At 37.7% G+C, this 24,685-nt stretch overlaps 1 pseudogene; it reads right to left on the bottom strand.

Annotated features, from left to right (window-relative positions):
* Window positions 1–9,969: 9,969 nt before the first annotated feature.
* On the bottom strand, window positions 9,970–11,452 carry LOC119533084 (annotated as a pseudogene).
* Between the last annotated feature and the right edge of the window lie 13,233 nt (window positions 11,453–24,685).

Genomic DNA, 24,685 nt, shown 5'->3' with positions numbered 1-24,685 from the left:
CTCCCCACCTGGCCTTAGACCATACTGGCTAGGCAGAAATGATTGTGGGCTTGTGTTCAGTTCATGGATGAGGAACTATGATGTCAGGTGTGGTGAGAACCCAATGTTTGGCAAAGCCTGATTATATGCCCTCTCCCAAGACATGAAGACTCTTTGAGGAGACTCCTCTATCACCTTTTCTTTGGTTACTGATCTTTCCCTGGGCATTCTTTCCTCCAGGGAGCTTGATAACATTTAAATCAATTCTCACCTGTTCTAGTTTGCTAATGTTTCACTGGAGGATGGCCAATGGCATCTGGAAAAACTCTGTTAGCTGGGAAGGCAGGTGGCTGGTGTCTGCTCCAAGTTCTGGTTTCAAAATGTCTTTCTCACAAGTTGTTCCTCTCTACACTTCAGCCTCTCTCCAAAATGTCAGTCTCAGTTTCTCTTGGGGCATTTGTCCTCTCTTAGTTTCTCTGGAGCAAAATTCTGCTTTCAAACACCATCTCCAAAATATCTCTGTAAACTGCAGTTCCTCTCTCAGCTCCTGTGCATTCTTCTAATTGTCCCTCTTGACAGCAAGTTTGCTCCTTCTGTCTGAGCTTATATAGTGCTCCAGTGAACTCATCAAGGCCCATGCTGAATGCACAGAGCCACACCTCCACAGAAAATATCCAATCAGAGTCATCACCCACAGTTGGGTGAGGCACATCTCCATGGAAATACTCAAAGAATTACAATCTAATCAACACTGGTATGTCTGCTCACACAAAACTACATCAAAGGTAATGGTGTTTGGGGGGACATAGTATATTAAAACAGACATATCTCCCAAAGGGCAACCCAGGTAACTGGAAAAGAATTCCCCTTTTTTGAGTTCTTTGGTTTCTGGCAAGTCCTCTCCACTCCTCTCAGTTGTTCATCCCCATGAGACCCTTCTCAGCTTCTCTTCTCTATGAAGGAATTAAACAGGTCAGAACAACTTCCCTAAGCCCTTGACAGAGGAAGTTTCCCCTCCTTTGCTTCCCATTTCAGGTGCATTCTTTTCTCTTTCTGCCCCTCTCTCCTTCCTTTGCTGTTAGTATTGCTCAACTCTTCCTTTGCAAAATAAATGCAAAACCCAGGAAAAATGGGTAAAATATTAATATTTAGAAAGGCAAAGGAGAATTATTGTAAGAAATCTAATGCACACAAGCTTAAAGAAAAAACACAAAAACATCCTGATGAACACATTGGGAAAAAAATTGTACCTGGGTTTGTTCACTTCACTCTTCTTGTTTGTGTTATGTTGATGAAGATGGCTATTTCATTCTTTAAATAATATTTTTTCTCCATTGTATTTGAAGTATCTATAATTTATTTAATATCCATTGTTTCATGCTCTGCCCTTTCTTGAGTACCTGATATTTATGTGTATCATGAGTGTGCACTCACTGTTTACTATGTTGTACTTGCAGTAAACTGATCTCCAATGATTTCCTTTAGAAAACACTTCTGCCCTTAATTTTTACATTCCATACCGTTTTACTAAATATTAAGTGCCCTTTGAAAATGTTTGGGCTCATATGTTTTCTGGGGTGGGGGGTTGGACAAAAGTAAAATGCATCTGTCACCATAACAGAAAGTTTGTTTTAAACTCACAGATCAAATATGCCTTAAGGAACTTTTTCATTTAGATTTCAATGATAGGATCATCATTTTAATACACATCATTGGACATCTGCTTATTTGTAAATAGCCTATTGTTCATTTGGAAAAATAAACCAGTAAAAAAGAGTACGTTCTTAATTTCCACATATTTGTGAATTTTACATTTCTCATTGTCCTTGATTTCTAACTTTATTCCATTGTGGTTGGAGAAATTCCTTTGTATGATTTCAAAATTTTTTTAATTTATTTTTTTAATTTATTGAGACTTATGTTCTAGCCCCATATATGGTCTAACCTGGAGAATGATCCAGGTACCTTTTGAAGAATGTGCATAATATTTTTGTTTGGTGAGTTGTTTTATACAAGAACCTTAGGTCTAGCTGCTTTAAGGTATCATTCAAATCTTTTACTTCCTTATTGATCTTCTGACTAGATTTTCCATTATTGAGAGTGTTGTATTGTGTCCTACTATTAATGTAGTACCCTTAATTTATCCCTTCAATTCTATCAGTACAGAATTGATTCATATTAATTTATGATTTTGACACTTTCCTGTTTAATTTTCCCCTTTATCAGTATAAAATGATCACTTTGTGCCTTTTGACTATTTTTGACACAAAGCCTATTTTAGATAAGATTACTAGGGATATCCCAGCTCCTTTTACTTCTCCTATTTGCATGGCATGCACTTTTTCCAGATTTTCATTTTTCTATTTTAATATTTTCATTGTAGAAAATAACATATATACATAGAAGTGATAACTTTCCAAGTGCAATTTAACAAGTAGTTAGAGAACAAATTTCAAAGAATATTATATGTTACAGTTCCACAGCTATAGGAACTTAAGGACCCCTTACTATATAAGTCAAGCCCTCAGTCTTGAGGCTTGCTCAGGTGAAACTTACGGTTGTAAAGGGGAGGACAAGCCCAACTATATTTATGCCTAGGAGTCACTTCCAGAGAACCTCTTTTGTTGCTCAAATGTAGAATTTCTCTCTGTAAGTGTAACTCTGTGAATAAATTCATCACCCTTTGCCCAACATGGGGCAGGACTTACCAAATGAATGAGTCCTCCTGGTTACATGGGACACAGATTCCAGGAATGAATCTGACTCTGGCATTAAGGGATTGAGAATGTTTTTTGACCAAAATTTGGAAAAGAAAGTCAACAAAATAAGGCTTCAGAGGTTAAGAGAATTCAAATAGAGTTAAGAGGCTCTCCTGGAGGTTACTCCTATGCAAGCTTCACCTAGATATGTCAAATGACCACAGTATGATAAGCCCAAATAAGCAATAGTCTCAAAAACCTTAAAGAATATCCAGATCCCTGTCTGAGACTTTAAAAGCTTCACTCACTAGTTTATTCTTCAGAAACTTAAATCTTTTGGAGAACACCTATGCCAGCTCAGTCTCCAAACCCAAAGGAAATTGCTTCTTCAAGAACATCAATTAGATGTGTCCCTTTTTCTCATAAAGTTGACACTCCTTTCACTTTTAATCCACCTGTATCTTTGAATTTAAGATGAGTCTTTTGAAGATAGCATATAGTTGGGTGAGGCTTTTTTATTCATTTTGCCAATGTCTATCAATGGCCATCTCTTTTCTTTTAAAATATTTACCTTTAAAGACATTACTGATAATACAGTACTTTCTTCTGCCATTTTGCTATTTAGCCTTTGTGATTCTTATACTCTTGTCCCTCAATTCTTCCATTAATGCTTACATTTATATTTATTTTTTTTTCTTGTGTGGTAACCATACTGTCTTTATATATATATATGTGTGTGTGTGTGTGTGTGTGTATAATTATATATAAATAATATATATAATTTATTTTTATTGTGGTTACCATTGGGGAAAGATTTAACACCCTGAATATATAACATTTGGTTTGATACCAACTTAACTTCAATAGCATGAAATAATATATTTCTATACCACTATAACTCCAACTTTCTTGTACTTGTTACCACTTATCTCTGTATATTGTATGCCCAAAAAACATAATTTGTCATTACTTTTTATGCATTTGCATTTTATTACCTGTAGAAAGTAAGAAGTGGACTTATGTACCATATAATACACTACAATAATACTTGCATTTTAAATTACCCAAGTGGTTAACTTTACTGCAGAACTGTATTTCTTTATGCCACCTTTAACTACTGTCTAGTGTCCTTTCCTTTGCATCTGAAGAACTCCCTTTCTCATTGCTTAAAGAGAGGTTAACTGGGGAGGTTAACCCTACAGTGCTTGATATACCTGTACCACCTGCCCTGATGAAAAAAGAGAGATTAATCCTGTTTCAGCATTTGAATCTTCAACATAATGCCCTGAGTTAATTGGCTTGAAAGACACTTCTAATTCTTTTCATGACCCACTCCCACTACCACTCTGCATTAGTCATGGTCCTCCAGGAAAACAGAACCAACAGGGGATAGCTGTAATTATGTGGTTGTATAAAAGTGTCTCAAATTTGTCCAAATTCCATACGGCAGGGGGCAAGCTAGCTACTCTGATGAACATTCTTAATGAACTCTGCAGGAGAGGTTGACTGGCTGAAGAAGTGAAAGTTCTTTCTTCTCCCTTAAAATATTCAACTGGCTGGATTAAATCCAACTTATTGGATTCTTTCATTGCAGAAGACAGTCCCTTAGTTGACCATTGTAATAAGACACAGATGCAATCAATTGATGATTTAATAAACCAACATCTGGTTTATTTACCAGCCATGAAATGTCCTTGCAGGAACAGGCCAGTGCATACTTGACCAGACAACTTGGTGCCAGCATGTAGCCAAGTTGACACATGAAACTAACCATCACATCTTCCAGACCTATAACTAGACTAAGCCCAACAGGCCCCAAAAGTGAGGTAAAAATTGTGACCCATGAAGAGGTATACTATACTCTAAAAGAACTGCATGAATTTTCCAGTTTGTATAGACAGAAATTGGGAGAATATATGTGAGAAGGATATTAAGAATGTGGTATAATGCTGCAATGAACATTTGTAGATATGGATCCACCAAGCAGAGATTCTGGATACAATATTGTAGCTTGAGAGGTTAGAAAGGGCTTTATCTGGGTGGTTTGCTGAAATATGGATCCAAAGGTGGCTTCAATTACATGAGGTCAATATGCCAGAACTGCCATGGTATACTTTAGATAAGGGGATCCAAGGGCCTACAGAGATTGGAATGTTAGGATGGATTTGTCGTGTAAGACTTATTCACCTGCCCCAGGAATGTGCAGAGGGCACACCTTTCACCAGAACTGTGAGGAACAAAGTAGTGAGACTACCTCCATCATCTCTGAAGAGTTCTGTAGTCACTCTTTTCTGAAGGGCAGATATTACTGTGGGAATTTCTGTCACTGAACTGGAATCATTAAACATAATGGGTATGAACAGATCCCAAATTGTCAGAAGCCACATGGAAGCCCCTAATTTCCAAAGACAAGGAAGTCATGGCCACCATAATGGACAGAAGTCTCAAAGCAGCAATCAAATAGTCTGACTTGCAAAGACATGTGGTGTGGCTAGTAGATCATGGGTTATATAGAAGGAAAATAGATGGATAGTCTACTAAATTCTCACTTGATCTGTACTAGCAGAAGATTTCTAGGTCAAGTGAATAAGTCTAATTTGAATTACCAAATGAGAGAATCATGGACCCTTAATCAGTTCTCAGACTTGAGACAGTTTACTCTCACACTCATAGCCCCTGGAATGAGGGGAAAGCTGGGTCTCCTTGGGGAAGGACCCAGTTACAATGTGACTGTTACCCACCTGTCAGAGTAGGGGCTTATAGTGGTCAGGAAACTCACGGAGTTTTATTTCAGGCCCATCTGACATTGGGTCCAGAGCTTCTCCAGACCCATTCTGTGGTTATTTCCCCAGCTCTAGAATCTATATTTGGGATAGACACACTTAGCCACTGCCAGAATCCCCACATTGGTTCCCTGACTTATGGAGTGAAGGATATTATGGTAAGAAAGGCCAAGTGAAAGCCTCTAGAATAGTCCTTACCTAGCAAAATACTAAATTAGAAGCAGTAACAGATTCCTGGATGTAATTCATATACTAGTGTAATTCTTTAGGACTTGAAGATTTCAGGGCTATAGATTCTCATCACATCCCCTTTCAACTCTTCTATTTGGCCTGTGCAGAAAACAGATGGGTCTTGGACAAAGACAGTGGATTATAATAAACTTAACCAGGTGCTGACTACAAATGCAGCTCCTGGTACCTGGTATTCAGCTATTGGTCTTGTAAATACTTTTACTTAATTGCTGTTAGTAAGGGCCAGAAGAAATTGTTTGCTTTCAGATGGAAGAGCCAGCAGTATACCTTCACTGTACTACCTCAGAGATATATCAACTCTCCCACCCTATGTCATAATCTTATCTGCAGGAAATTTCATCATTTTCCCCTCCCACAGGACATAACCCTGGTCCATTATATTGATGATATCAGGTTGATTTAACCTAGTGAGCAAGAAGTAGCAACTACTCTAGTCTTATTTGTAAGGCATTTGTGGGTCAGAGGATGGAAGATAAATCCAAGAAAATACAAGGGCCTACATCTCAGTGAAATTTCTAGGTATTCATTGGTAGTGGGCATGTCAGTGAGAAGGATAAGTGGCAAAATCTGTACTCTCCTGTTACCAAAAGCAGGCACAATACCTAGTTGGCCTCTTTGGATTTGGGAGGTAACATATTCCTCATTTAGTTGTTCTACTCTAGCCCATGTACTTACTGACCATAAATGTTTCAACCTTGAGTGGGAACTGGAACAAGAGGAGGATTTACAACTGGCCCAGGATGCTGTGCAAGCTGCTCTGCCACTTCACTCATGTGATCCAGCAGATCCAATTGTGTTGGAAGTGTCAGTGGCAAGTAGTGACACTGTCTGAAGACTTTGGCAGGGCCTTATAGGATAATCACAATGCAGGCCCTTAGGATTTTAAAGCAAAGCCTTGCTATCCTCTACAGATTACTTTTGGCCTGTTACTTTGCCTTAAAAGAGACTAAATGCTTAACCATGGGGCACCAAGTTACCAGGAGACCAGATTTACCTATCATGAGATGGGTGTTGTCTGACAACCAAGCTATAATGTTGGGCAGGCACAGAAGTGCTTCACCATAAAATGGAAGTGGTATTCAAGATAGGACTCAAGCAGGTCCTGAAGGTACAAGTAAGTTAAATGAAGAAATGACCTATATGCCCATAGCCTCCATTCCTGCCACATTATCTTTTCTTTCCCACCTCAAAACTATGGACTCTTGTAGAGTTCATTACAAGCAGTTTACTGAAGAGTAGAAAACTTGGACCTGATTCATAGATGGCTCTGCATGATATGCAGATATCACCTGATAGTGGACAGCTACAGCACTGCAGCCACTTTCTGGGATGTCCTGGAAGGACAATCCTCCCAGTGGGCAGAACCTTGAGCACTGCAACTGGTTCATTTTTCTTAGAAGGAGAACTGGCCAGAGGTACATTTGCATACTGATTAAAGGGCTATTGCTAATGGTTTGGCTAGATAGTCAGGGACTTGGAAGGAACATGATTGATAATAGGTGACAAAGAGGTCTTTGGATAGACCTTTATGATTGGGCAAAAAAACATGAAGATATTTACATCCCATAAGAATGCTCACCAGAAGGTGATTTCAGCTGAGGAAGATTTCAATAATCAAATGGATATGATGATGAATTTTATGGATACCAGTCAGCTTCTTTCCTCAGCTCATCCTGCCACTGCTCAATGGGTTCATAAAAAAATGATCATTGTGGTAGGGATGATGTTTTTGCATGGGCTCAACAACATGGATTTCTACTCACCAAGGTTGACTTGACTACAGCCATTGTTGAGTGCCCAGTCTTCCAGCAGGGAAATACAAATTAAGTCTCCAATATGGCACCATTCCCCAAGGTGAACAGCCTGCTACCTGTTGACAGGTTGATTACACTGCATCACTTCCATCATGGAAGGTGTAGCAGCATCTTCTAACTGGTATAGCCAAGTACTCCAGATGTGGGTTTGCCTTCCCTACACACAATGCTTCTGAAAATACTGCCATCCTTGGTCTTATAGAATGCCTTATCCACCCTGGCATTGCTTCTGCTCAAGGGTCCCACTTCATAGCAAATTTAGTGTGGGAATGGGCATACACTCATGGAATTCTCTTGTCCTACAACATTCCTCATCATTCTGAAACAGCTGGATTGATAGAATGATTAAGCCTCATAATCATGATTAAACCTCTATTATGACACAAACTAGGTGATAATACCTTGCATGGCTGGGGAAATTATCTCCAGGAAGCTAGTGTATGTTCTAAATAAACACCCAATATAAGGAGCTGTCTCACCCATACTGGGATTCATGGGTCCAGGAATCAAGGGGTGAAAATGGGAGTTGCATCACTCATTATTAACCCTACTGATCCAGTAGAAAACTTTTGCTTTCTGCTCTGCTGGTCTACAAGTTTTAGTTCCAAAAGGAGGAGGACTTCCACCAGGAAACACAATGATTCCATTGAACTAGAAGTTAAGATGGCCACATACCCACTTTGGGCTTCTTATGCCTCTGAATCACCAAGCAAAGAAAGGGATTGCTGTACTGGATTGGGTGATTGATCCTGACTCTCAAGGAGACATATTGCTGCAGCTACACATTTGAGGTAAAGAAGGGTTTGCCTGGAATACAGTTGATCCCATAGGACATCTCTTAGTACCACCATGCCCTGTGATTACATCAATGAAAAGCTGAAATAACCCAATCTAGGATAGGCTACCATTGGCCCAGAAAGTTCAGGAATGAAGATTTGGTTCATCCTACCAGGCATAGAACAACAGCCTATTGAGGTGCTTGCTGAGGGTAAAAGGGACATGGAATGTGTAGTGGAAGAAGGTAGTGATCAATATGAACCACAACCATGTGACCAATTACAGAAATGTGAGTTGTAATGATACAAGTATTTCTTCCTTGTTTTGTTATGAGTATATTCATATATGTATATAAAGCAAATATCTTTGTTTTCTTCTCTATCTTATCCCCTTATCTGGCACAAGTTGTACTGTTCATTTCATAGTGTTTGAATTGTAGAATACCAAGTTTAAGAGTGTATATTACCCAAGGAGGTGCACTGTACTCTGAAGAGACATAGTGTATTCCCTGTTGTACACAGGACAGTTGAGTATTAGGCAAAAATATGTCTGCTGTTTTTTATTTGGAGATCATTATTAAGTATTAAGTCATTAAGTATGGTTTAAGGTGAAACATATAGTTGACAAAGGGTGAACTTTGTTAGGTTTCATATATCAACTTGGCCAGGTATTGGTCACAGTGGTCTGGTCAAACAAGCACAAGACTGTTACTTTGAGGACATTTCATATACTTAAATCAAGTTGATTGCATTTAGGTTGATTATATTTCCAACAAACTAAGGAGGGTTTCTTCAGCAGAGATATTTTCATCCAGTCAGTTAAAGGCTTCAAAAAGAGAAGTGATGTCTTCACCTGTCTGAAGGGAGAATTTTCATCTCTACTTCAGCCAGCCAACTTCTCCTGGGGAATTCATTGAAAACTGTCATTGTAGTTGTCAGCCTGCAGCCTGTCTTAGAATTTGGACATGTGCATCCACACAATTGTGTGAGACACTTTGACAAAATCTCCTAATATTTGCTGATACCTCCTATTGTTTCTGTTTCCCTAGAGAATGCTAGCTAATACACTCTTTAACTCACTGGTTAAGAGTATGTTTTTAATTTCCACATTATTGTGAATTTTACATTTCTTCATCTGTCATTGGGAGTTCAGCAGAGAAAACAATCAGGTCTGATCCAATTACAAAGCCATTTCTGTTGGAAAAGACTTAATATTGAAATTTTTGATGCATGGAAGAAGATGAAAATAAAATTAAGTACTTCAAAACCTTAGACATTCTATATACAGATAGATAAACTTCCAAACTTAGAATAAATAACAAAATATTGAAAATGTATTACCTTTTTTTGCCTCCTGCTTTCTCTCTTGTACACACGCACCTTTTATAAGTTAAACAAGATGATCACATGAAAGCTAGTGAATATATTTTAAAGTAACATCTCATATTTCAAAACAAACCATATTGTACATTATGAATTAAAAGAAATTCATGAATGATCCATTTGTGTCACTCTTTTTGGTGCTATTGACAAATACATGGTTTGAACATTTTGTTTCTGTGGAGGTATTTGATTTGGATTAAAATATCTGCTTTAGAAAATTTACCAACACTAGAATTATTGAGGGGTTTTTGAATTCTATTTTTAGAGGGGTGATGGTTCCAAGTTACACATGCTCACAGTAATGGATGCTACTTCCCACTGATCCTGGTTGAAGAGGTCACAGGGACACTTGAATATCAACTTTTGCTTCAGAACACAATACTTCCAGTTGCTTAGGCTTCTTAAACATTTGGTGATACTAGGTCTTGTGCTACAGTTTCTCCTTGAAAATTAAAAACTGCAGACAGCATTTGGAACACTGGTGAACATTCTTTTCTCAGTGCCCTCTACAATAACAAATGTATGGTGAGGTATTTTTTTAAAGTTTTAGAAAAAAAGGACAAAGCAAATTTTTAGAATTTCATGGCATATTCTATAATGTGTTTCCACATCAGCAAATGCTGATGATATATAATTGCAAGACTGTCAAATGTAAGGTTTTTCACCAAGTTTGTGACTGTCCTTCATGTGTTGTAAGAGAAACTGGTCTGTTTCAAATGACATTTCACAGATTTTACAGAGAGTGGAAGGTTCCTGAGGGTGTGCACACTTTCAATATGGCACTGTAGCTGGAGAGGAGAGGGGAATTGCCAGTGGCCATGTTGGCAGGTGCTGTGCCTTTCCCAGCTGTAACCCCTTTGCTTCATGTGATTCATAAAATTAATATTTTTAGAACTTTAAAGCAGCTTAGGCATTTAAGGTTTGTGTCAGTCTTCTGTTCTGGCTGCCCATTTTCTTTATGTTGTTCATAGTAAAACTAATGAAGTAACACAATAATACTTCCTTTCTTGGAATCAGCAGTTTCTTGACCTGCTATATTTGAAAAATCTATTTTGCCAGTCCTCCATTTTCCCTGACTGGATTTACAGGCTTGAAATTGTCCTTTGCAAAACATTGTAAAAAGTGCTCCATTCTGAACATGATTTAACAAGGTATGACAACGTTTGGAGGGTATATTTTGCTGACTGTTTTTTGTATGAGATATACCCAAGGGGGACAAAGCTAAAGAATATCCATCACTGCATTTAGGCCTTTTGGGATTAATAATACTTACTTCAGAAGTGGAAAGTAACTTTGATAGACAAGGATTTTCATCTTTACATCCTACAGAAAGTGCTGCTCCTGCAATGGACTCACAGGAGAAAATAGCTCTGAAATTATTAGGCATGACTTCTGGTGAATTAATTTTATAATCAGGTTCAGACAAAGTCTCAATAATAATGGGACTACCTGTTGCTCTTGATTCAGATTGAGAAACTGGCAAGTTGGCCACTCTTGATGTAAGGGTCAGAGGACTTATAGCCTACAATGAATGACAAGTACCTTATCAGAGGTGACCATACTATTTTCTCCTTGAATTAAACCTGGGGTGACTCTGTTAAAAATGTGTGAAACAACTGGTTTTGAATTTGAAGTGAGTCCAAAAATATCAGCTCAGCATCTTCATTTACATGTTCCACCCCAACAAAGATCATCTCAGGGTCTTCATCATCCACTTGTTTGCTTTCTTTCACACTTTTCTGAAGTTCTGGCTCTTGTACACACATACCAGTGCTTCCTTTACATAAAATGCAACCTCAAGTGTGCACTGATACTTCTAAATAAATTGAGATATTTCAGGCAGAAGGTCACATCTGGTCCACATCCATGGTGATCCTGGAGCTCCCAGTGGCACACCAGCATTATGGCACTACCCAGGCAAAGTCCCTAAGGTCTAATTTTTATGATATTACTATAACTACCCTGGATCTCTTTTAGCTAATACTTTCATGTTATACATTTTTATCCTTTCACTTTCAACCTACTTTTTTTTTTTTTTTTTTTTACAAAACAAATTGTACTTTCAATTGTTTACAGTACCATTACATAGTTGTACATTCATCACCTAAATCAATCCCTCACACCTTCATTAGCACACACACAAAAATAACAAGAATAATAATTAGAGTGAAAAAGAGCAATTGAAGTAAAAAAGAACACTGGGTACCTTTGTCTGTTTGTTTCCTTCCCCTACTTTTCTACACATCCATCCATAAACTAGACAAAGTAGAGTTTGGTCCTTATGGCATTCTCAATCCCATTGTCACCCCTCATAAGCTACATTTTTATACAACTGTCTTCGAGATTCATGGGTTCTGGGTTGTAGTTTAATAGTTTCAGGTATCCACCACCAGCTACCCCAATTCTTTAGAACCTAAAAAAGGTTGTCTAAAGTGTGCGTAAGAGTGCCCACCAGAGTGATCTCTTGGCTCGTTTAGGAATCTCTCTGCCACTGAAGCTTATTTCATTTCCTTTCACATCCCCCTTTTGGTCAAGAAGATGTTCTCCATCCCACGATGCCGGGTCTACATTCCTCTCCGGGAGTCATATTCCACGTTGCCAGGGAGATTCACTCCCCTGGGTGTCTGGTCCCACGTAGGGAGGAGGGCAGTGATTTCACCTTTCAAGTTGGCTTAGCCAGAGAGAGAGGGCCACATCTGAGCAACAAAGAGGCATTCAGGAGGAGACTCTTAGGCACAAATATAGGGAGGCCTAGCCTCTCCTTTGCAGCAACCATCTTCCCAAGGGTAAAACTTATGGTAGAGGGCTCAACCCATCAAACCACCAGTCCCCTATGTCTGTGGTCATGTTAGCAACCATGGAGGTGGGGTAGGCGAATACCCCTGCATTCTCCACAGGCTCCTCAAGGGGGCACTACGTCTTTTTTTTTTTTTTTTTCCTTGTTTGTCTTTTTTCTTTCTTTTTTTTTTTTTTTAACTTTCCCTTCTTTTTTAAATCAACTGTATGAAAAAAAAAGTTAAAAAGAAAACAAACATACAATAAAAGAACATTTCAAAGAGACCATAACAAGGGAGTAAGAAAAAGACAACTAACCTAAGATAACTGCTTAACTTCCAACATGTTCCTACTTTACCCCAAGAAAGTTACATAATATAGCAACATTTCAGTGAACTTGTTCCTACCACATCCATCAGAAATTAACAGACCATAGTCATTTCTGGGCATCCCCAGAACATTAAATAGCTTATCTGTTCTTCTTGGATTATTGTTCCCCCTTCCTTAATTGCTCTCTACTGCTAGTTCCCCTACATTCTACATTATAAACCATTTGTTTTACATTTTTCAAAGTTCACATTAGTGGTAGCATATAATATTTCTCTTTTTGTGCCTGGCTTATTTCGCTCAGCATTATGTCTTCAAGGTTCATCCATGTTGTCATATGTTTCACCAGATCGTTCCTTCTTACTGCCGCGTAGTATTCCATCGTGTGTATATACCACATTTTATTTATCCACTCATCTGTTGAAGGACATTTGGGTTGTTTCCATCTCTTGGCAATTGTGAATAATGCTGCTATGAACACTGGCGTGCAGATATCTGTTCGTGTCACTGCTTTCCGATCTTCCGGGTATATACCGAGAAGTGCAATCGCTGGATCGAATGGTAGCTATATATCTAGTTTTCTAAGGAACCGCCAGACTGACTTCCAGAGTGGCTGAACCATTATACAGTCCCACCAACAATGAATAAGAGTTCCAATTTCTCCACATCCCCTCCAGCATTTGTAGTTTCCTGTTTGTTTAATGGCAGCCATTCTAACCGGTGTTAGATGGTATCTCATTGTGGTCTTAATTTGCATCTCTCTAATAGCTAGTGAAGCTGAACATTTTTTCATGTGTTTCTTGGCCATTTGTATTTCCTCTTCAGAGAACTGTCTTTTCATATCTTTTGCCCATTTTATAATTGGGCTGTCTGTACTATTGTCATTGAGTTGTAGGATTTCTTTGTATATGCAAGATATCAATCTTTTGTCAGATACATGGTTTCCAAAAATTTTTTCCCATTGAGTTGGCTGCCTCTTTACCTTTTTGAGAAATTCCTTTGAGGTGCAGAAACTTCTAAGCTTGAGGAGTTCCCATTTATCTATTTTCTCTTTTGTTGCTTGTGCTTTGGGTGTAAAGTCTAGGAAGTGGCCGCCTAATACAAGGTCTTGAAGATGTTTTCCTACATTATCTTCTAGGAGTTTTATGGTACTTTCTTTTATATTGAGATCTTTGGTCCATTTTGAGTTAATTTTTGTGTAGGGGGTGAGGTAGGGGTCCTCTTTCATTCTTTTGGATATGGATATCCAACTCTCCCAGCCCCATTTGTTGAAAAGACCATTATGGCTCAGTTCGGTGACTTTGGGGGCCTTATCAAAGATCAGTTGGCCATAGATCTCAGGGTCTATCTCTGAATTCTCAATTCGATTCCATTGATCTATATGTCTATCTTTGTGCCAGTACCATGCTGTTTTGGCAACTGTGGCTTTATAATAAGCTTCAAAGTCAGGGAGTGTAAGTCCTCCCACTTCGTTTTTCTTTTTAGAGTGTCTTTAGCAATTCGAGGCATCTTCCCTTTCCAAATAAATTTGATAACTAGCTTTTCCAAGTCTGCAAAGTAGGTTGTTGGAATTTTGATTGGGATTGCATTGAATCTGTAGATGAGTTTGGGTAGAATTGACATCTTAATGACATTTAGTCTTCCTATCCATGAACATGGAATATTTTTCCATCTTTTAAGGTCCCCTTCTATTTCTTTTAGTAGAGTTATGTAGTTTTCTTTGTATAGGTCTTTTACATCTTTGGTTAAGTTTATTCCTAGGTACTTGATTTTTTTAGTTGCTATTGAAAATGGTATCTTTTTCTTGAGTGTCACTTCCGTTTGTTCATTTCTAGCATATAGAAACATTACTGACTTATGTGCATTAATCTTGTATCCCGCTACTTTGCTAAATTTGTTTATTAGCTCTAGTAGGTGTATCGTTGATTTCTCAGGGTTTTCTAGATATAAGATCATATCATCTGCAAACAATGACAGTTTTACTTCTTCTTTTCCAATTTGGATGCCTTTTATTTCTTTGTCTTGCCGGATTGCCCTGGCTAGCACTTCCAGCACAATGTTGAATAACAGTGGTGACAGCGGGCATCAACCTACTTTTATCTTTAAATTTAAGGTGAGTCTCTTGCAGACAGCATATACTTGAGTCAATTTTTTATGGCTAACTGATTTTTTTTTTTTTGCATTTTTTATTGTGAAATATAATACAAATACTAGAAGATGATAACTTTAAAAGTAAGATTAAACAGGAGTTTAAAGAGCAAATTTCAAAGAATTGTATGGGTTACTGTTCTACAATTTCAGTTATTTCCTTCTAGCTGTTCTAATACACTAGAGACTAAAAAATATATTTATATGATCCAGTATTCATGGTCCTTTGTTAAATCCTATCTTCTCTGTTGCTACCTCTCCCTCTCATTGAACTACTGCGTTAGTCTTCAGGGATATGTGGGAACTGGCAACCCTAATTTTTTCATATTGTAAAAGGGTGTCAATAATATGGCAAAGGGGGTGCATCAGGTTGATGTTTTTGAAGAGGCTGTTACCTCTGGGTGTGGGGGCATATCTGACATAGGAATACTCTGGAGGATTTAAATTTCTGAGATATAAATGTAGTGAGTGAAATTTTGGAGTCTCAGATAGGGACCTGTGTATTCATTAGAACTTTGGGGACTAATGTTGATTTGGGCTTGGCATACTGTGGCCATTTAAAATATTTAGATGATGCTTGCACCATAGTAACCTCTAGGAACAATCTCTTGACTCTATTTTAACTATCTTAGCCACTGAACCCTTATTCTGTAAACTTTCTTTCCCCCCATTTAGGCTAGAAGGCATTCTCAGTCTCTTGATGTCTGGGTCAGGCTCCTTCCTGGGAGTCATATCCCACATTGCCAGGAAGATTCACTCCCCTGGAGAGTCATGTCTCATGTAGCAGGGTGGGTAATGAATTTCTTTGCAGAGTTTGTCTTAGAGAGAGAAAGCCCACACATAAGCATCAAAAGAGACTGTCTGGAAGTGACTGTTAGAAAAAATTATAGGTGGAATTAGGCTTCACTTCACAGCCATAAGTTTCACAACAGCAAGGCTCAAGATCAAAGGTTTGACTTATTAAATGGGGTGTTACTATTTTCATACAGAACATATTCTGTCCAAGATAAGCAATGTCTCACATTATTTTCACTTTGTTGTTCATCACTCTCACTTTTAAAAAATTATCACAACCCAAAACACTCCAAAGCTCTTATTATGCCCTAATTATTTATTCCTAGTATTATTGTGGTTCTAGGAAGGTATTCCTATTAAATATAGCACATGGTATGCCATCACTAGTTTTCCCCATATACTACTATGTTGTTAACTCTGTACCAGTGTCATACCTTATAAGCACATCATGCAATCACTGATTTATATTTGTAGTGCTTATCTGTGAGATACATGGCATTAAACAACCCCTTTCAATGATGTTCACCTTCAATACAGCACTGATGCTTTTAGTCCCATTTATGAGATTTTGTCACCCCTGTCCTTTCCCATTCCTTTAAGTTCAACCTCATTGACAGGTATGTATATATTAGGTAATCATTCCCCTTAACTAGATTCTGTCTATATCTGGGTCCCCTATATTCTACATTTTAACACACTGATTTTACATTATACAAAAAGTTCATATTAGTGATAATATGCAATGTCTTTCCTTTTGTGTCAGCATTATGTTGTCAGGCTTCATCTATCACATATTTCAGGACTTAATTCCTTCTTACTTCTGCATAATATTCCATCATATGTATACACCTTTTATTTATCCACTTACTTGTTGAAGAAACTTGGATTGTTCTCATCTTTTCTCAATTCTGAAAAGACCACTAAAACATCAGTGTGAAAATGTCTGTGTCACTTCTTTCAGATCTAGGTATATGCAGAGTACTGGAATTGAAGGATCATAGGGTAACCTAACATTTAGTGTTCTGAGGAACTGCCAAACTGTCTTCCACAGCATTTGTAAAATTATACATTCCCACAAGAAGTGGATAAGAATTACAACTTTTCCACGTCCTTTCTATCATTTGTAGTTCCGTTTGTTTAATGGCAGCCATTCTTATTCATGTGAGACGATACCTCACTGTGGTTTTGATTTGCATTTCCCTAATTGCTATTAAGATGATTATTTTTTCATGTGAATTTTAGCCATTTGTGTTTCCTCTTTGGAAAAATGTATTTTCATATCACTGTTCCTTTCATAATTGGGATGTTTGTACATTCATTATTGGGCTGTAGGATTTCTTTATGTATGCAGGATATCAGTCTCCTATCAGATATATAGTTACCAAAACTTTTCTCCCATTGAGTTGTCTGCCTCATTGCCTTTTTGAAAAAATCCTTTGAGCACACAAGCTTTTGATTTTGAGGAGTTCCTATTTATGTATTTTTGTTTGTTTGTTTCTTGTGCTTTGAGTTTAAGGTCTAATTAGCTATTTCTTATAATAATTGTATTGAGGATATTTCCCTATATTATCTTCTAGAGGTTTTATTGTACTAGCTCTTATATTTAGGTCTTTGATCCAACTTGAATTAATTGTATACAGTGTGAGGTAGAGGTTATTGTTCATTCTTTTGGATACGTATATCTGGTTCTCCCAGCGTATTTGGGGAAGAGACTACTCTGGCCCAGTTCAATGGATTTGGGAGCCTTGTCAAAAATCAGTTGACCAAAAACCTAGGTGTCTATTTCTTATTTGAAGATTTTATTCCATTATCAATGTCTATCTTTGTGCCAGATCCATGCTTTTTTGACTACTGTGGATTTCATGTCAAGAAATATACATCCTCCCACTTCATTCTTCTTTTTAGAATTTTTTTTTTTTTTGCAATTCAATTTCCCTCTCTCTTCCAAATAAATTTGATAACTAGTTTTCCAAGTCGGCAAAGTAGGTCATTTGAATTTTTATTGGACTGCACTGAATCAGAAAATTAATTTGTATAGAATTGACATCTTAATGATGTTTAGCCTTCCTATTCATGAACATGGGATATCTTCCCACCTATATAGGCCCTCTTTGATCTCTTTTAATAAAGTTTTGTAATTTTCTGTGTAGAGGTTCTTCACATCTTTGGTTAAGTTTCTTCCTAGGTACTTGATTTTTCTGTGAATGGAATTTTTTTTTGTTGATTGTTCAGTTAGATCATTACTAGTATAAAGGAACATTAATGATTTTTGCACATTAATCTTGTATCCCTCACATTTTGCTGAATTTATTAGCTCAAGCATCTATGTTGTCAATTTCTCAGAATTCTCCCAATATGCATTCATATCATCTAAAATTAATGAAAGTTGTACATCCTCCTCTCCAATTTGGATGCATCTATTTCTCTTACTTGCTGGATTGTTCTGGCTGGAACTTCTAGCAGAATGTTGAATTGTAGTGGTGACATTGCACATCCTTATCTCATTCCCAATCTTAAGGGAAGGATTTCATTCTCTCACCATTGAGGACCAGGTTGCCTTTGGGTTTTTCACATATGCCGTTTATCAACTTGAAGAAGTTTCCTTCAATTCTGACATTTTGAATAGTTTTTTTACCAAAAAGTGATGCTGAACTTTGTCAAATGCTTTTGCAGCACCTATCAACTTGTCATTTGTTTTCTCCCTTTCCCAAAATAGCAAATATAAAAATAAGAATAAAAATAACAGTACAAAGAACATCCAAAACAACCCATTTCCCCCATACTCCCCTATTATTCATTTACTTTTTGTTCCCATTTTTCTACTGATCTGTCCATACAGTCTATAAAGGGAGTGTGAGCCACAAGAATTTCTACAATCACAAAATCACACCACATAAGCTATAAAGTTATATAATTTTCTTCAAGAAACAAGGCTACTGGGTTGTAGTTCAACAGTTTCAGGTATTTCCCTCTAGCTATTCTAATACACTAAAAACTATAAAGGCATAACTTTATAATGTGTAAGAATAATCCCCAGTATGACCTCTTGACACCATTTGATATTTTTCAGCCCTGGAAACTTTACTTCATTTAATTTATCTTCCTCTTTTGGGTCAAGAAAGCTTTTTCAACCCCATGATACCTCATATTTGAAGGACAGTTTTTCCAGATATAGGATTCTTGCTTGGTAGTTTTTCTCTTTCAGTATCTTAAATATATCACCCCACTTCCTTCTTGTCTCCATGGTTGCTATTGAGAAATCCACACATAGTCTTATCAAGCTTCCTTTGTATGTGATGTATTGCTTTTCTCTTAGTGTTTTCAGGATTCTCTCTTTATCTTTAGCATTTCATAATGTGATTATTATGTGCCTTGACCTAGGTCTATTCAGATCTATTCTGTTTGGGGTACAATGCGCTTCTTGGATCCATAATTTTATGTCTTTCATAAAAGATGGGAAATTTTCATTATTTCCTCTGTTATTACTTCTGCCCCTGTTCCCTTTTCTTCTTCTGGGACACCCATGACATGTATATTCCTGCATTTTGTACTGTCATTCAATTCCCAGTGATGTTTGCTTATATTTTTCCATTCTTTTCTTTATCTCTTCTTTGGTGTGTAGGCTTTCAGGTCTCTGGTTCTCCAGTTCCTGAATGTTTTCTTCTGCCTCTTGAGATCTGTTTTTATGTCTCCATTGTGTCTCTCATCTCTTGTGTTGTGCCTGTCACTTCCATAGATTCTGCCAGTTGTTGTTTTGAACTTTCAATTTCTACCTTATGTGTATCCAGTGTTTTCATTATATGTTTCATCTCTTTTGTCAGATACAGACTTATCCCTAGGAGTCATGTCCCATGTTGCATGGGAGATTTACACGTCACCTCTATGTATTATTGAAAGTTCTTGTTCTATGGTGGTTATTGATTTCAAGCTGCATTCCATTATGGTAAGAGAATGTGGTTTGAATTATTTCAGTCATTTTAAATTGAGACTTGTTTTGTGCTCCAACATTTGCTCTTTCCTGGAGAACATTCCATGAGCACTAGAGAAAATGTATATACTGTTATTTTGAATGCAATCATATATTTCTTTATATATATAAATGTATATTAAGTGTAATTCATCATATTTATTTTGCATTTAAAACCTATTTTATCTGATATATCTATGGCTACCCCTGTATTCTTTGGTTACAGTGTCTGTGGATATTTTTTCTATCCTTTCACTTTCAATCTCTTTGTGCCACTAGGTCTAAGATGAATCTCTTGTAAACAGCACATCAATGGATCATACTTTTCAATCCATTTAGTCAGTCTGTATCTTTTAATTGGGGAGTTTAATCTATTCCCCTTCAAATTCATTAATGTGAAGGCAGTTCTTGAACTAACCACATTATCCTTTTGTGTTTTAGTTCTGTTTTTCCCCCTCTCTCTTTTTTCCTTTAAGTTATGTTTTCTAATACATTTATGTTGTGTACCTTTCTCCAGCTCTCTCTCTTCTGACTTTTTTCTCAGTGGGCAGAACTCCATTTAGTATTTCTTACAGGGCAGGTCTCTTGACAACATATTCTTTCAGCCTGTGTTTGTCTGTGAAAATTTTAAACTCTCCCTCACTTTTAAAGTACAGCTTTGCTGGGTAATGTATTCTTTGCTGGCAATTTCTGATCTTTCAGAATTTTAAATATGTCATACCTCTGCCTTCTCACCTCCATAGTGCCTGTTCAGTAGCAGTACTTAGTTTTATATGGTTTCCCTTTTATGTGGTGAATCACTTCTGTCTAGATTTCAGGACTTTCTCCCTCTCTTCAACATTTGACAATCTGATTATTATATGCCTCAGAGTGGTTCTATTTGGATTTAATCTATTTGGAGTTTGTTAGGCTTCTTCTTTGTATATTTATGTCTTTGTAAGGTGGGAAGAGTTCCCAATTTTATCCTCAAATACTCCTCCTAGCACTTTACTTTTCTCTTCTCCTTCTGGGACACCAATTATTAAATTTGTGGACTTCATTTCTGTCCAAGCATATTTTTCTGGGGTAAATAATCTTTTACTGGGGTCATGGGGGACTCTAAAGGTGGAGATCCTGGAAGAAAGGTGTCAGGAATCCCAGGAAATGAGGTGACAATCTTTTATTGTCTCAGCTTATTCACATTCTGAATTATGTTCAGCTTGTATGGTAAAATGTAATGTTTTACACAACACAGAAGACTCAATACATTTTGTCTTTTTCAACTTCACAATGTTATTCAATAATTACTGGTTCCCACAAATAATATCAAACTTCATAAGTAGAAAGGAAAGATGACAGCAGCTGTTATTTTTATTTTATAAGCCTGCAAAGGTACACTGTGGTGAAATTAATGAATGCATGAATCATCTAATCAATAGATCAGTCCATCACATTTTCAGATAAGGTCATCAAACATAGCTACTTTTTACTTCCACATATAGAAACATATATTGATAGTAATAAAATGAGTAAAAATTAAAAATATACATAGTACAAAGTATAATGCAGAAATAACTCAGTCAAGTAAACTCCTACAAAGCATCAAATTTTTAGAATTTTTATAATATGTACAGAGACCTTAATTTTGAAATGTTTTTAAAATGTTAAATTAATGGTTTGGAGATGTTTCAAGGAGTCTTTTCCTCTAGATTTCATATATGCCATATACTGCATCTAGGTTGGTCTTAGTTCAATAACACATTAACTGAACTTAAAGTATTTTCCAGTAAAATGGTGGAGATATAAGAGATACTCAAGTTCAATCAATTTAAAGTAATAAAGAATCTTTCATAAAAAACACAATGACTGAAGTGTTAAGAGATGCCAGAAAGGTATACTTTATATATGAGATCAACAAGGGCAGTTTTTTTAAAATATATTGTGAGATTCATCTTACTTTCTTGTTCTGGATTGCTAATGCAGCCAGTATGCAAAATACCAGAAATGGATTGTCTTTTATAAATGTGTTTTTCTTTTGTTACAAAGTTACAGTCCTAAAGACATTAAAAGTGTGCAAATTAAGACATTAACCATGATGAAAGATGGCTGATGGCTTCCAGAAAACCTCCATTATCTGGGAAGGCATGTGGCTGGCAACTTTTGATCCCAGGTTCTGTTCTAGCTTCTCTCTCAGCTCCTGGACATCCTTGGTTCTTTCTACCAGGACATTTCTCTCTAAGCACCTGAGGGTTCTGTGTTAGCATATCCCAGGGAAAGCTCTGGGCTTCATCTGGTAGCTAAACATCCATCTGTCTGCATCTCCAAATATCTCTAAGTGTCAGTGTCAGCTCTTAGCTTCCCTCCAAAATATCCCTCTCTGCTGCTCTGAGCTCATTCTATTTGTGAGTTCTTTTCTAGGATGCCAGTGATTAAATCTAGACCAGCCTGAATGGCAGAGTCCATATATCCATGGAAAAAATTTAATCAGTTGAATGAGTCATATCTCCATGGAAACACAATCAAAAGTTTCCAACCTAACCAACACTAATACATCTGACCACAGAAAGTTGCATTAAAGGACATGGCTTTTGAGGGGACAAAATATACCCAAACTGGCACAATCCACCCCTTGATTCCCCAAAGACCTATTATTTCCAAATACAAAATACATTCATCCCATCAAAATATTACAAAAGCTGAAATCCATTAAGTAACAGTAGGTAAGTACAAGACCCCATAAGAATCAGTCACAGATGTGGTCTTGTCCTAAAACAAATTTTTTCCTCTCTGGATGTGGACCTGCGAAACCTATAATTAGTTATCTGCTTCCAATATATAAAGGAGGGACTGTCATAGGATAAACATTCCCATTGTCTAAGGAGAAACTGAATGGAAAACAGGGTTCACAGTACAAAAACTGTTCCTAAAACACACAGGGCATGCATCATTAGATTTCAAAGTCTGACAGTTATTTATCAAATGATGTTTTATCCTTGGGGCTTGTAAGAGCAGGAGTCCAATTTCCAAAGTCTTATATGGCAGCTCTTTTTTCTCCAAATGCTAGGGTGAGAGCTCCAACATATCCATGCACTGGGGAAATGACATCCTTCTCAGCCCTACCCTCCACAAGCACCAAGGTGGCACCTAACTCTCTCCTATCTCCAGGGAACAGGCTCAACCCTGACTAAACAGGCTCACCACAATCACCAGGAAGTGTGCTCGAATCTCTCTGAGGCCTCAGGCAGCAGCACTCTTCCTGAGCATTGAGGCAGAAGGCCACACTCTGACTCCAGGGCAAACTCACCCTTTCCATATGCTTCAGTTGTTCTTCTCTCCTTCCCAGAGATTTCTTGGCTCCGGATCTCAATTTCCATGGTTCTGTCTTTGAAGGAATTTTTCCTCCAATTTTTTTCTCATCCATTCCCTCCAGCCCAAACTGGCAGTGATTCCATTTATACAGATATTGCAAATGATTGTTGGCTTGGCACAAGAATATAGAGGTCAAAACCATCAGAAAATCAGACTTTCCACAAATCCTTTCTTGATAACACCATCTCCAATCCTGGCTTCTACTGAAATGGCAGTCAGTTTCCAAGTATGATTAAATCCTCACATGGGGCACTGTCCTCTGGGGTATCACTTTCTGGTAGCGCAGAGATTTGCAGTCCATTGATATCTTGTTACTTTGTACCCAAGGCTTCAATTCTTAGCATATCCCTTTCCTCTCATATTTTACTATAAGCTGCAAGCATTAGTCAGGCTGCCTTTTCAACTCTCAGTTTTGAAATCTCTTCAGCTAAGAATCCAAGCTCACCATGTTCAAATTCTGCCTTCCATCCAAAAGCATGACTCATTTTACAAAACTCTCTGCCCCTTTAAATCAAGCATAGCCTTTCTTCCATTCAGCATTTCTGTTCAAGGCCACATCAGAGCTATCTTTAGCATCCATATTTCTAGCCACAGTCTCTTCAAAGCCATGCTGGTGAACTGGTGATCAGACTTCATGCAGCAGACAGGTGGAAATGCTGGTTTCACTCTGGGTGGCTGATGTGCACAAGCTCCTTCTGTTTTCCAGGCACAGAAAGAGAAAGAAGCACTCCCTGCAGGAGCATTACAGGCTGCTGAGGGGATTGCAGGGACTGCCCAGGTGGCAGCCACAACAGCCACTGCATATATGCAACATGCTCAGACTGGTGTTTCTCAAACCCCAGTTGACCACCGTTATGGGTGTAGATCTTGGCATCTGATGCAGCCCTGTTTATCTCTGGAGTTCAGAGATATGGAGTTACTCTTGGAGCCTGTGCTGGTTTCAGTGTATTATGTCACCAAAAATGCCATGTCTTTGATGCAATCTTCTAGGGGTGGCTATATTAGTGTTGATGAGGTTGGAAGCTTTGGATTAGATTGTTTCCAATGATATGTGAACCATCCAACTGTGGATGATAAATGATTAGACAATTTCCATGGAGATGTGGCCATGCCCATGCAGTATGGGTCTTGATTAGTTTGCTAGAGCCCTTTATCAGAGCTCATACAGGACCTTTCTGTTCCAGCTTACACACATTTTAAAGACAGCTTTTGAAAGCTGATGCTGATATCTGGAGAAAACCACTTTGAAACACAACCTGGGGGCAACAGATGCCAGCCACATGCCTTCCAACCTAACAGAGATTTTTGGGATGGCATTAGCCATCCTTCAGTGAAGGTACCTTATTGTTGATGCCTTAGCTTGGACATGATTATGGCCTTAAGACAGTAACCTTGTAACCAAATAAACCCACTTTATAAGAGTCAATCCATTTCTGGTACTTTGCATTCTGGCAGCATTGGCAAACCAGAACAGAGCCCATGGCTGGGAAATGTCATGGGGCAAATCATGCCCAGAATTGTCCAAACACCCATCATCTCAGCCCTCTTAGGAATTGTCCCATAATTGCCACTACCTGAGTCACCCTCCTGGAGATAGATAATGGCAACACATTTTTAATGCATGGCATGAGCAAATGCC

Source organism: Choloepus didactylus, chromosome 4, assembly GCF_015220235.1.
Source record: "Choloepus didactylus isolate mChoDid1 chromosome 4, mChoDid1.pri, whole genome shotgun sequence".
Taxonomy (NCBI): Eukaryota; Metazoa; Chordata; class Mammalia; order Pilosa; family Megalonychidae; genus Choloepus; species Choloepus didactylus.
This window is presented reverse-complemented; position numbering and strand designations above follow the sequence as displayed.